Genomic DNA, 13,335 nt, shown 5'->3' with positions numbered 1-13,335 from the left:
TTTCCATCCATCAAGGTACTGCATGTTTTATTTATGGGCTTATTTACTTGGTTGATTCAGGGACAGGGGAAAATTGAAACTCAAACCCACTATTATCCAAAGAATTCCTACACTCAGCCATTTGGGAAACACAGTACTTCAGGGATGCAGAGCATAATAAACTTAACAGGGTAAAAAGTTGTGTTTTTCAGTCTATTCCAACATGTTTTGATCCAGGGGAGAATAGGTAACTTTGCAGGTTATTCATCATTTGCATTATGTTTTTCCTATAGGTTTTGAGAGGTTTAAAAATTCCTTTTTAAAGCCTGACTCATCAAAGCCCAGCCTACTGGGGCTGGAGGGGGGGAGATGTCTGCTCATCTCAGTGACAGTCTTGAAGATGTTAATTTTTGCCACTTTATGCAGTAGTTGGAATTTGTGAATCTTTTGCACTGTTCATAAGGGATTATAGAATATTTCTAGGAAAAAAAAAAAGAAAAGAAAAAGTAGGTTAGACTTAAAAGTTGTACAATATTCACAAAGGCTCAGAAAGATGCAAGAACCTGCATATTTTTAAACTGGCAGGAGATGTGAGGGTTTTGTCCTGTTTAACAGAACTAGTTGGAAAATAACTTGGGTTACGTTGAATGTGAGTAAAAATGTGGATAAGAATGAAAAAAAGCTTTAAAAAAATCAGCAGTATCTCATTAAAAACAAAGCCAACAATATCCTTTATTCATAATCTCCTTAGACCCTGATTTTTTTTGGAGTTAGTTTTTAATGATTATATTTTCTGTAAAATGTGCATGTAGAAATCTCCATAGGATAAGCTGTGCTTATAAGGACCATTTCCAGGGCTTTGTTGTTGCTGGGTTTGTTTTCCTTGGGACAGAGAGGGGGAAACCCCAAATTTATTTTAAATTAAGAAACATAGTTCTACTCTTCTGAGCCTCACTCTTCTTATTTCATAGTAAATACTTTAAAAGATAAACAGTGGAATCTCAGCATTATTTAGGATTATCAGAAAAGCTTAAATTTAGCCTAATTCTTTTGACAGAGTGAAAGGTTTATCAGTGGTGATTTTGGGAAAAATTATTGTAGGAGGGTTGAGAGATTTTTGAAAATGAAACTCATGGCATGTTAATGAACATACATTATTTCCTATACCAAATTAATTAATCTACAACATCACATAGAGGAATATTTAATTTGAAAACAACCATATGACAACTTCTTTAATGTCATTGGTTTAACAATTGCAATCAAGATGATATTGGGGGAAAACCAAAGAGAGAGAAAAGCAAAGTGTGCATTAAAAAAACCCTGAATTCATTCCTATACCTATATTTCTTTTCCTTAATTTTGGAGGTAGGAACCCTCTATGGAGAATGTTAAATATGAATAAGATTAAAAAAAGGTGAAACTGGTATGAAATAATTCTGACAGTTCTACTTGAAAAATGTCAGTCTCTTTCAACATCCCTATTTATAAGTCTTGGAAATGCTGTTGAGCTGGAGGTCCTCATTCCAATATGCAAGGAGAGTGTGCCAGAGGTGGATTTTTCCTTCCCTTAAAAGCGAGTGGAGCTCCCATGTGCTCCCTGCTGAGGTGCACACGTTTTCCAACTCCTGCTTCTGAGGAGTGAGAAGAAACCCAAATTTGCCCTGAGATAGTTCTTACATCTTCAGAGCAGTGAATAATTGATGAAAGCCCCACTCTCAACTCACAGAGGGAGTACAATTGTTTGAAGGGAGGGAACTCTCGGGTTTAAGACGCTGGTCATAGAAATGCAGGAGGAAGAAATAAATGAGTAGAAGTTCAGGGAGACCCCCTGTAAAGAACAGGGTGCTCTGCAGGGAACAGGAGCTGCCAGGCCTGGCTGAAGGGCAGAGCTGCCCTCGTGGAACACAGGAGGCACATGTGGACATCCACACTAGCTGCAAAGGCACCTTTGGAAAGAGGAAGAATTCTCTGATTATCCCGCACAACTTGGTTGCAAATATTTCTTTGGGTGGCTGAGCCCTCCCTGACATGACAGATCCTTATGGAATGGGGTAACCCTGGAACAGACCTTGGCACCCTGGGATTGTCCTCTTGCTGCTGTTTGGTTTAGAAATTGCAATGCGTTATTCCAGGCTCATCTGATTCCTTGATTCTGTTGCAGTGCTGAAGATAAATCAGTCCTACCAAAGCACGTGTGGTTTATATACAAGGGGTTGTAAACCAAACCTGAGAGGGAGAAAGCACAATTTCATCCCTACAACATTCAGCTCAAGGGAAGGGGAGCTCAGTTGGCTGAGAGTTTGCTTCTTTTCAAACAGAATGAAAAGCACAAATTAAATCCTTTTTCAACGAGACACTACAGGTATTTCCACTGTTTGGTGGAAGCTTCTGATCAATAATTCCAAGTAGCTCATACTCCTCTTAATAGAGTAATCCTCCCCTGGGCACCAGCCATCAGTAAGACCATTTAAAATGTGTTGCTTTCCACCATATGCTCCCTTAATAGCAAAAAAAAAAAAAAGAGAGAGAAATATTTAAAACATAATGCTTTTAAACCCAAGATCTTCAGTCCTTAATTTGGCAGTTTGCAAAACATGGCATTTGTGAGAATCTGGCAGCACAATTGTCAGAGCATCTCTACCAACACAAGGATGGAAAACAAACTCCCTGGCAGCAGCAGGCACAGCTGTGGGTGCCCACTCCCTCCCTCTTCCTACCACGGAGTGCTTTTTTAGCCTAAACTGTTTGTGTGATTAGAAGGGGGAATGTGAGATTAGAACTGTCTTACAAAAAAAGAAAAGACCTTTAAATGCAGTTAATGCCTCTGCAAAATATTTTTTCATAAACTTGGCAGTTGCTCTTAAAAAAGAAAAAAAAATCAGCAACCTGCCATCTGGAAATAACTTATAATAATGGGGGGTGGGTGAATGACAAAGGAATTAAGTATGTTAAAAAAATTAATTGTTTCTGCATGAAGAATTAAGCTTTGACCACTTCCACCTCACCAAGGGGACTGTTCACAATGTGGACCCCACAGAGGGAGTTTATTGACACTTTTAGGCCTGGCTTTGCTTGGTGTTTTTTTTTTTTTTGCACATTAAGTGTATGGAGAAGAACAATAAATATCATGAATGTACCTATTATATATTAACGTTTTAATGTTATTGCAAATTGTGGTCAGTTTTATTAGTGTTTTAATTCATGCTGAAGGGACTGGAGCATCTCTGTGGTGAGGAAAGGCTGAGGGAGCTGGGGCTGTGCAGCCTCCAGAGGAGACACTGAGAGGGGACCTTCCCAATATGTGACAGATGATGGCAGAGGATGGAGCAGGCTCTGGGACAGCAGATGGGACAAGAGGAACAGGCAGGAACTGATGCCCAGGAAGTTCCACCTGAACATGAGGAAAAACTTCTTGCAACAGATTGTCCAAAGAGGGTGTGGAGTCTCCCACGCTGGAGATGTCCAAAACTCTCTGGACACAACCCATGTGCTCTGGGATGACCCAGCTGGAAGTGGGACCAGCTGACCCACTGGTCCCTTCCAATCTGACCCATCCTGTGAACTACTGAATCAAAAGGTTTTATTCAGCTTAACAACATTTTCAGGGTGGGTTCACCTGAGCTTCCAAAACCATCATTGCTGGGCTGCAGGTCTTTAAAGGAGAGACTAAATGAAAAGGAACACAACTGAAATAAGATTAGGTTGCTCATGGCTGCACAAGTGCTTTATGTGCATTCCTGGGCTAATTATAATGTTTCTTTTAATGCCATTTATTTGCATATCTTTTGGTGTATTATACAGCTTGCAAATTCTTAGCAGGCATTTGGAAACTATTATACATTATTACTTCCTTAAAATCATAACACTTAAATCAGGTCACCCAGCTGTTTAGCATCTGATAACAAGATTAGAGGGATTGATTGTACTCTCTGTAAGACTGCAAATACCTATTAATCTGGGAGTCCTTGGAAGTTAATCAAAATGATATTTTTCTTCTGAGAATGTTATAAACAGTTGAAAATACATTCACAATTTGCAACGGGTATTTTAGGCTCTAAGGTACATTATTCTTTTTGAATGCTAATCTTTTCAGCCCTTGCTGTAATTATTCCAATTTTACACAGTAGATAGTTAATACTCCAAGTTTTTGCTATTTAGTATGTTGGAGCTGTCCCCGTTTTCATTAATTCCATCAATCAAACTTAACTCTCCTCCACCTCTAAGAAGTAATTATAATTATTTTTATGACCATATATATGCTAATGAAAGAACTATTTCATGACATTTTAATTAATTCTCAAAATGCTTATGGACTCAACACTGACATTGTCTTGGAATGACTAGTGCAGAGAAAACAGGCAAATTATAAAGTTATGGCTAATTGGAATAAAGCAGGAAATACTGGTAAACACAATTGGAGCCATCTTGGTTTGGTAATTCATTTGGATTCTAATTCTCCTTTGTGTAATTATAAATGTAAATGTTTTTGATTTCAAGGTAGTGTAAACCTACATATTGTGAAAACTTTGACATGTGGATACTTTTCAAAATTTTTATTTTTCTATATCTTCTCTCTCCTTGTCCTTTTGTTTGTTTCTTAAATTTGTTGGTAAAATCTGGGTCCCATCCCCTCCCTTCCTGTGAAAAAACGAGGGAGCAAACTCTGAAAATGACAAAACACTTTTATGAAAATGGAAATAATATAATAAATATAACAAAATAGTAAACAGAAATGACTCTGACTTCCAAAGTTGTCTTAAGACATTTCAATATCCAGAGCAGAAATTACAGAAGTAATTTAGGAGTATTTGGGAGTCAATAAACTGTGAGTCAATAAAACATGTGTTTGAAAATCGATGGGATATTTTTGAAAACAAACTGAGTGGGAGGAAAGCTTCCAAATTTTTGATTTGGCTTTAACTCTCTGTTTTGTTTCATTTCTGAATCTCAGCCATAAGCATACAATAAAATAAATGTTGTTTGATATCTTAGAATCGTAACTGACCATCTGGTAATATGGGAGTCATTTGGGATGGTGTTGGAGGAGGTGATTTATTGAGGACTTGGGTTTTTGGAGAGCTGCAGAGAGGTGGAAGGGGAAGGCACATCCTGGTGCTTGATGGTCTGTGGCCAGATAGAAAGGGCTAAACAGAAGAAAAGTGTCCCTGCCTGTGATGGGATGTTGGAACTGGATGGTCTCTGAGTTCCATTCCAATCTAAACCACTCTCTGATTAAGTGCATAGGCTGCATCTTTTATCACTTTTTGATGGACATCCCAAGGGAATTGTCTGATCCAGCCTGGGAAGAGTCTCAGAACCTCCATGTCCCTCCCTTCAATCACACCATGCACCACAGGACCTGCTGACTTGAGCCAGTCCTTTGACTCGGGTTGGATGGAAACTCTTCAGACCTCTTTGCTTTTCCACCTAGGCCTGACCTCCCATTTTCTGCTCTGAATTCCTGCAGTCTCCTCTGACACATCAGTGTCTGAGGCAGCAGAGCCCGGGGGAACTTCAGAGCGCAGGGATTTGACAAATATTTGCTTTATAATGGCAAACAAGGGTGAACATTAAAGACATGAAATATGTGCCAGCATTGGCACAAGCACTTTTCAAGTGAAGAATCTTGCAGAACTAACAATGTCATTTCTTTTTCTACTCATCATTAGCAATTCCTTTGTCAGCACATGTTGTGTTCATGGGCCCTTTCCTGTCAAAACGGTGTTAAGGGTGAATGCTCTCAGTTCAGGCGTTTGTGGGGCACTGGAGTTCTTGTTCTTGTGCATGAAAAACTCTAGAAAGGGATGGCAAACTGTTGTGGTTTGGAGGAGGGCGGGAAAAATCCAGATGTTCATTCCTGCAGGGCAGTGAGGAGGGGCTGAATTCTGGTCTTGCCCCATGGTGGCACAACTGGGAGACCCTGTTGGGGACACAAAGTTTGTGCCTGTGCCGGGGTGGGGTCCCAAACACACAAGTTTCATCCCTTGCTGCACAAGTGTTGGTATGTTCAAACAGCTTTGCCCCATCACCCCTTTCAGCACTGATGGCCCTCCTGCAGAAGTAAAATCTTGCTGTTCCCACTGTCTCATCTTTACATCTCAAAGAAACCTCTTTAAATCTCCAGGAGAGTCACATTTGATGGGTTGGTTTCCTTTGCTGCTGTGTGTGATGTGAGGTTTCTCAGAGCTCTTTTTGGTGTCACCTCCTCCGAGGGTGACAGACAGAAGTGCTGCAGGTTGGAGCACGTCTTGGCTGCTTGTTTCCCTTCTATTCTGTCTAAATTAATTTTTACCTTCTCCCCCTACACACGATTTTTAACTGAAAGCAGCCCTTGACTTTTTTCCAGGGGCAGTTTCTTGGGTCAGTGAAAGGATATAAGTATCTCCTTGGAAATTCTGCACACTTGCCTAGAGAGTGAAATTAATTTCATAGTACTGGATCTCAATCTTACAGGGAATTTTTTTTGTCAATAATTATTTCTAACCTAATGAAATTCCTAAAGGGAAGGTAAATTTAAAAGACCTAAAGTTCGTGCCCAGATACACACTGTCATACCGTATTCTAGAACTTTCTTTGAGGTATTCAGTACATGTTTCTTCAGCCAAATTTAAAAAAAAAAAAAAACAAAACAAAACAAAACACAAAATAAAGTAAATTAAAATGTACTGGTTGAAGTTACAGATTCTAGGCACCAGAACTTATGGTGGAGTTTTTTGTGTGTGTTGTTTGTTTGTTTTATTTTGGGGGTTTTTTTCCCTTTTTTTGCTTTTGTTTGGGGGGTTCTGTGGGTTTTTTGGTGGTTTGGTTTGTATGGTTATTTTTTTTTTGTTTGTTTGCTTTTTTATTTGGTCACATCAAAGTATTGGGGCAATAATGAGATATATTTAATTTCCGTGCTTTTTATATACTTCCTAACTCTTCTCATATCCTCTATAAAAGTGATTGAGCAACTCAGTTGGAAAGCAATTGTTCTTGAAGTAGATACAGTAAAGAAGAATAAAAGAAGCAGATATGATTTATTTTAGGTACAGAGTTTTAGGAAGCATTGTGGGCTTTCCCATTAAACTGCAGAAGTGTCTGGTGGTGTTGTGTGAGACCTTCTCCCTGGGACCTGGATTAAAGTTCTCTTGCACAAATGGCTCTACTCTCCTTTCCCACCGAGGCTGCAAACACAGAACCGATTTCCTTGGACCCTCATGGCTTAAACACCCCCCCCCCAAAACACCCCATGATTGTCTGGATCATCCAGGAATTTCCCTTGGTGGCACCACAAGGAGCAGCTATGTGAGCAGGGCAGTTCAGCCCAACTGCCCCTAAACCAAACTATCTCAAATATAATGTCAATAATCATTTCAACCTGGTTCATGCAGTGGCTGTTTTTTAATCCCTGCTACTGAAACCTTTTCCTTTTTATTTTCTAAGGACAATTAATTCTGTGAGGTTCAATATATTTCTTTTTGAATCACTGTGGGGATAAACACTAGTTTTGCTCTAGTTCTCAATAGCTGCTGCTTTTATTAAAAGAACCAGGAAAAAAAACCCTTGTTGTTTTTATTGACTGATACTTGGGGTGTTTTTTATGAAGGCAGTAGAGAAAAAAATCAGCAGCAGTTTTTCAGGTGAACATTTTGGCGGGATTACCTTTCACCACATGGTTTGTGTTTTAGCAGAAGACAAATTTCCAGTGTCTTGATCCAAAATTGTGGCAAACCAAATCAGAGTTTTATGATTCTGGCAACTCGGACCAGACATCCAGATCCTGGAGACTCAGATCAGTTAAGAAATGACTGGTCATATACAAAAATTGGGCATAAATAACCCCACAAACCATCCATGTTCCTTTTTTAACAACATTGACTGTGTTATATTTTAAATGTTTTAATTTCTTCAAAATCTGTGGTATTAAAAATGTAAATGAAAATTTTAATGCAAGGAAACAAATTTCTTTTAACGTATTATAGGAGCTTCTGCTTCCTGAGAATCAAATTGCATATAGATGTGATTGAGACTTTGGAAAAAAAGAGGCATTCATATACAGATAAATGATATTTAATGGCTTTGAGTGGAGGATCAGTTTACACCTTGAAGAACTATGCAAATTTCTGTCTAAATTTGATACTGCTGTGTATGATATACACAGTGTACAAAGCACACCGAGTAAAACCACTTTGAAAACCTATTAGAAAATACAAAGGTTAAGCAGGTACAATAAATAACATCCAAGTGATAACAGAGTAATTGATGCCACAACTGCAGGGATATGTGCAGGGGATTATAATTAAATTCCTGAGGATTGCAGTGCAGGTGGCAAGAGCTGCTGATGGACTCGGTGCTGCAGGAACCGCTCAGGCTCATAAACACACACAACTGTTGGTAACGAGAAAAATCTGCCCCCATAAAACTAATTGTGTGTTCAACACTTTGGGCAGTAAACGTGTGAATAAATTGGTATTTTTCTGGCGTGTTTTGATTCCCCAGGCTGTTAAATGGTGAGAATCTGGAAGGTTAATTTTCTCTGAAGTAGCCCTTGTGTTGTGTTTTATTGGAGATGGGGATTAAACCTGAGTTCAGAGTCCTGTGTTCTGGTGGAAGAAATTATAGGTATTTGTATCTATACATCCTTCTCCACCCACCCCATCCCATGGTTTTACAGGAGCAATCCCATGCCAAGAGCTGAAGTGGAATGAATTGTTTCCAGAGATGAGTTTTAGGATGAAAAGAAGTTCCTCTTAATTTCACTCTTAACTTCATTCTTGTGTCCTGACCCTGCAGTCCCAACTCATGAAGCAATATTTATGCTTGAATTTTTGCCAGATCTCACTATTAAAAATGTTCTTCTTTCTGCTTGCCTTCTTTATTGCCCCATAATATTATGGGGAAAAAACCCTTATTTTTCTTTGTGATGTTTTCTAGATAACTTCTCTTGTATTGTTTTCTGCTTTTTAATAAAGGAAAAGCTGTCACTGAAACTATTTGCAGAGGAAGGGACTGTTTATATTCAGAAGAAAAGCTTTTTAAAAATATCTTTTCTTGGCTGCTTATAAATCTTTATTATCACTAAACTCCAGCAATCAAATAAGAACAGTTAAAACAGTTCAAGAAAAAAAAAATTGGCTCTCCAGCAACCTCAGTAACTTTAATGATCTGGTAAAAGACCAAACAGACATAATTATCATAAGAAAGCTATTACATAGCTCGTCTCATTCGAATTGTTTATGGGATAAAAATTAAAGTACTTAAACCCATCAGAAGTTTCCTTTGCTTTCAGAGACTGTCCTTTCCCAGCGAGCTCAGTGAAGCCATTAAGGCTCTTACCCTGGGAAGGCCTTGGATAATGAAATCCAGACTGTCTCCTACTTGAGGGAAATGTCTCAGTTCACTGATTGACTGTCTCTGATCCAGTCCCAGCTGACAGCACTGGAGTGTCTGAGTTGGGGGGGTACCTCTGCCCCATCCCCAGATACTCCTCATTGTCATGCCCAGGTCTCTTAAAGTGGTAATAAGGTAGGTTAGACTTTATATGGGAATAATAAGGTCTCAACTACTTATTTTCAATGTAAAAAATAATCCTGGGTGAAAAAAAAAACAACAAGCAAACTAAGAATTAATTTCTTTCAGCTCTACTTGTTGGAGTAAGGCTTTGCTTTGTAACCTGTGCTGCACCTTGGGGTGTAGTTAAGGCTTTTCCCCTAACTTTGCTCTGTAAGTACTTCTTTACTACCCATAAACAGAAAAATACCTCTTAAAACATCTATTTGTACTCTAATACATACAAGGATTAACCAATTTCCCTCTTCCCATTACTTACATGCTAAGTAGGTGCTCATAGGACAGAGATAATTTGAGTATATATTTAGGTGTTGGGTTTTTTTGTTTCTTTGTGGGGTTTTTTACGGTTTTGGCAAATGCTTTAAAGTTTGTTTCTCTTCTTGGTGTTTTGAGTGGGGTTTTGTTGTTGGGGTTTTTTACCTTTTTTTTTAATATAAAACTTTGGGAAGCCTCTAAAGCAAAGAACTTTGTACACAATCTTTATTCCTGCTGCACATTTGCTGCCACAGACAGACTCTCTCACCCAGCTTTAAGGACAGCTTTCTTTCTGCCAGAGTGATTGATTTGCCCTACAAATCAGTTCCCACATAAAATTCACAAGGAACAAGTGATAGGTCATGAAGCAATGAACTGATGGGGAGAATTTGCTTCCTTGCTTGAATTTCTCCCTCTTTAATTCGAGTTTTAACCATTTTTGTGCCTCCCTTTAAAGACTTTATTTTAATCTCTAAGTGTGCTCAAATTTGGACTGAATGAGCCTGTGGAAGCCAAGGGGGAACAAAGGCCAGGAAATCCTTGTAGGTGGAAGACCCTGGTGCTTTTTATTGCCCCTGGAATAAATAAAAATATGTACTCTGTGTTTCCTGGTTGCAACTTTTATGCAGAATTTATTGTGAAGAAAACCCAAGATGGATTTACTAATGAAGTAACATTTGCTGCTACTAAAAGAAGGGGGGGAAAAAATCAATAATTGCTACATTGAATCCGTGAATTAAAAAAGACTCAAGGAATTGCTGCTGTAAGTAAGAACATGTGGCATGTATGTTGATTTAACCTACGTTAAAAGGTAAAATAAATAAAAATTGTCACTTTTTTTAACAGAAATAGATGGACTGAGTAACCAGGAATCAAACACACCTGCCCAAAAAGTAAGAACATGTGGTATGTATGTTGATTTAACCTACGTTAAAAGGTAAAATAAATAAAAATTGTCACTTTTTTTAACAGAAATAGATGGACTGAGTAACCAGGAATCAAACACACCTGCCCAAACCTTGTAGAACACTAGAGCTTCGAGGAATCTGCAACTTCCTCTGCACAGGTTTTGTAGGAAACACAGAATTTTTGAGAGTTGATGGCCAGAAACCTTAGTTTTGAGAGACATCATTTCACAGAATAAAATGGAAATGGGTTTTGATATCCTGGTGAAAACACATTGTCGCCTTGGTGGGGTTAAATATTCCTTTTTCTTAACAAATGAATATTTGTCATAAATGGCTTTGAAATTTGGCATAATTTGGCAGGCTGATGTGTGGGTACCTAAAATGCTGTAAAACCAGGGACTGGGCTGTTGTGTCATGCAAGAGAGATGCATTGCTAGATTTCCACCTTTCAATACTGATGATGAGGAGGATGATTCAAGGATGGTGGGTTTTGAGGGTCTCTCTTCTCTTCCTCTGTCCTGTTCCTTTGCATCTCTCCTGTCCTGAGAACCATTGCATCTTTTCTTTCCTAACCAGTTCTAAGAAGTGCAGCAGAATGAGGAGATAATCTGGGGGAGGAGGGAGCTCTGTGGAGGGAGGAGATGCTGGATTATTATTAGTGAAAAGACCTGCAGAGAGAACTCCTGTTCGAGGACAGTCGGTGACATTCTGAACAGACCTTACATGACAAATCACTTGAAGGCTGAGAAAAAATGAATCCAAAAAACTCTTTTCCATCCTGCCAGGATGTCACCAACTGTCAGGGACACGCAAGTGGATTTTCCTTTTTTTTTTTCAGTCTCTCCAAAAGACCGTTTGGGAAGAGGTTTCCATTTACACCAGGCTCTGCTCAAATGGATCATCTCTCCCTGGAAGGATTTGCAATATAAATAGACAAGAGGGTGTTTGATGGTTTCCAGATCACAAGTGGCAGAAGATGTTACTGCTGGGGTTTGAGGGATTGTGGTTTGTCAGATTTTGGGTGAAGCGAGCGGGGTTTTGACTGGAGAGAAGCAAAAAGGTGACAAAGGGCACGGGGAGGGTGACAGGGTGAGAGAAGGGGGAAAAAGGTGTTGGGTAAGGTGAGGATGTGCTTTCTCACTCGTGGTAGGATTGATTTAGGATAAGTATGAGCAGAAATAGGGAGCTGAGAGAGATTTCCATGGAGTCTGTCACCATCAGAATGACGGAAGCTGGGTTGGCAGCAGCAGCCAGAGCTGCCTGGAAGAAGAGCAGGAGATAGGTTTTACTGAAACTTAGTGAAAGCACAAGAGAAAGGAACAGTAATATTGGGAAATTAACATTTTGCTTTCTTTGATCTCTGTGACTCTACCCACAGCAACACATTTTGTCATTGTATCCTTGTCTCCCCTGCAGATTTCACTGCCTTGACAAACACAATGGAAGATTTTTTTTTTTCCTTGTTTATTTGTTCTAAAGAGTTTCAGCTGTAAGACCAAATACTACTTGGAGTTCAAACTTTAGTGACTGTTATTATTTTGGCTCTCATAGTGGGGAGCTGAAAGGAGTTGGGAGGGCAAAGTGCTGCAGATTGAGATGGGAAGTGTCTCCCCTGGCAGTTTTCCAGCCTCTCCAAACTGATTATGAGGGTTATGGTTGTGTTGCTTGATTAAGCATAGGAAAGAGATATTAACATTGATTTTTCTTCTGTGATTCACTCAAATAATACCATATGTTGTATTATGTAGGATACACTTGGGCACATATCCTGTAAATACATGAAACAGGCATTATTGAAGAGGGAAGCAATGGAAAAGGTCAAATGAAGAAACAGGAACAGAAAATGATGAATTTTAATCAGGTTTGCTTTTAGGAGGAACTGAATGGCATAGCCATGAAGTACAAGGCCACTGAAGATCCAAACTAATCTAAAAATTATTTTTTTTCTTCTCCTTCTTTAAATGAAGAAACCAAAAGTCCTAATTTTACTAAAAAATGCTTCATCTTGTGGTCTGAAATTATTTGCTCTGCTAGTCCTCAAGGTTGCTCACAGTGCAAAATAATGTATTTGGGCTCAAGTTGGAATTTACTGGTGCACTTGTTCTGTCTGAGAATTTTGTGTTATCTGAGATTTATGTGCTTTTGGATTTATCTTTGAGTTTGTTTTTAGCTTGTGCCAGATATATCTAAAGTGCCAGGTCAGCAAACTTCTGATTGCCTCACTAAACCAAAGAATTGGGTTATAAGAAGCATCATCCTTTGAATATCAATGAATAAATAGAAAAAAAAAAGAAAAAGAAAAAAAGAAAAAAAGGACTTGAGAGGTTTGAACTGGTGTAAATATGAAATAAAAACAAAATCAGGAAGTCCTAAACAATGTGAACTGTGCTCCTGGATTGTGGGCAAACATCCTGGAAGCCAAAAGTACCATAACTCAGTCACAGGTGACTTATGCTCATATGCTTAGCTCAGCATCTGGCTGATAACTTTTCTTATCAGGGAATGCGTAATTTTCTTGAAGTTAAGGGACTTTTGCAATCATTTGTGAGGGACTGGTGTTCCATCCTTCCGTGCCAGGGATGTTCAGAGTTTGCATAATACCTGACAGCAACTTTCTTATCTTCGAGACGTGGAGAAATGA

General features: G+C 38.9%; 1 long non-coding RNA gene across 1 annotated transcript in view; it reads right to left on the bottom strand.

Moving 5' to 3' along the window:
* Positions 1-231: 231 nt before the first annotated feature.
* The window catches only part of LOC116791649, a 53,005-nt gene continuing 39,901 nt past the window's right edge, over positions 232-13,335 (bottom strand). The window contains exon 5 of the long non-coding RNA XR_004358810.1: positions 232-458. This is a non-coding gene — a long non-coding RNA (uncharacterized LOC116791649). The remainder of the gene's footprint in view (positions 459-13,335) is intronic.

This window comes from Chiroxiphia lanceolata, chromosome 10 (assembly GCF_009829145.1).
Source record: "Chiroxiphia lanceolata isolate bChiLan1 chromosome 10, bChiLan1.pri, whole genome shotgun sequence".
Classification (NCBI taxonomy): Eukaryota; Metazoa; Chordata; class Aves; order Passeriformes; family Pipridae; genus Chiroxiphia; species Chiroxiphia lanceolata.
This window is presented reverse-complemented; position numbering and strand designations above follow the sequence as displayed.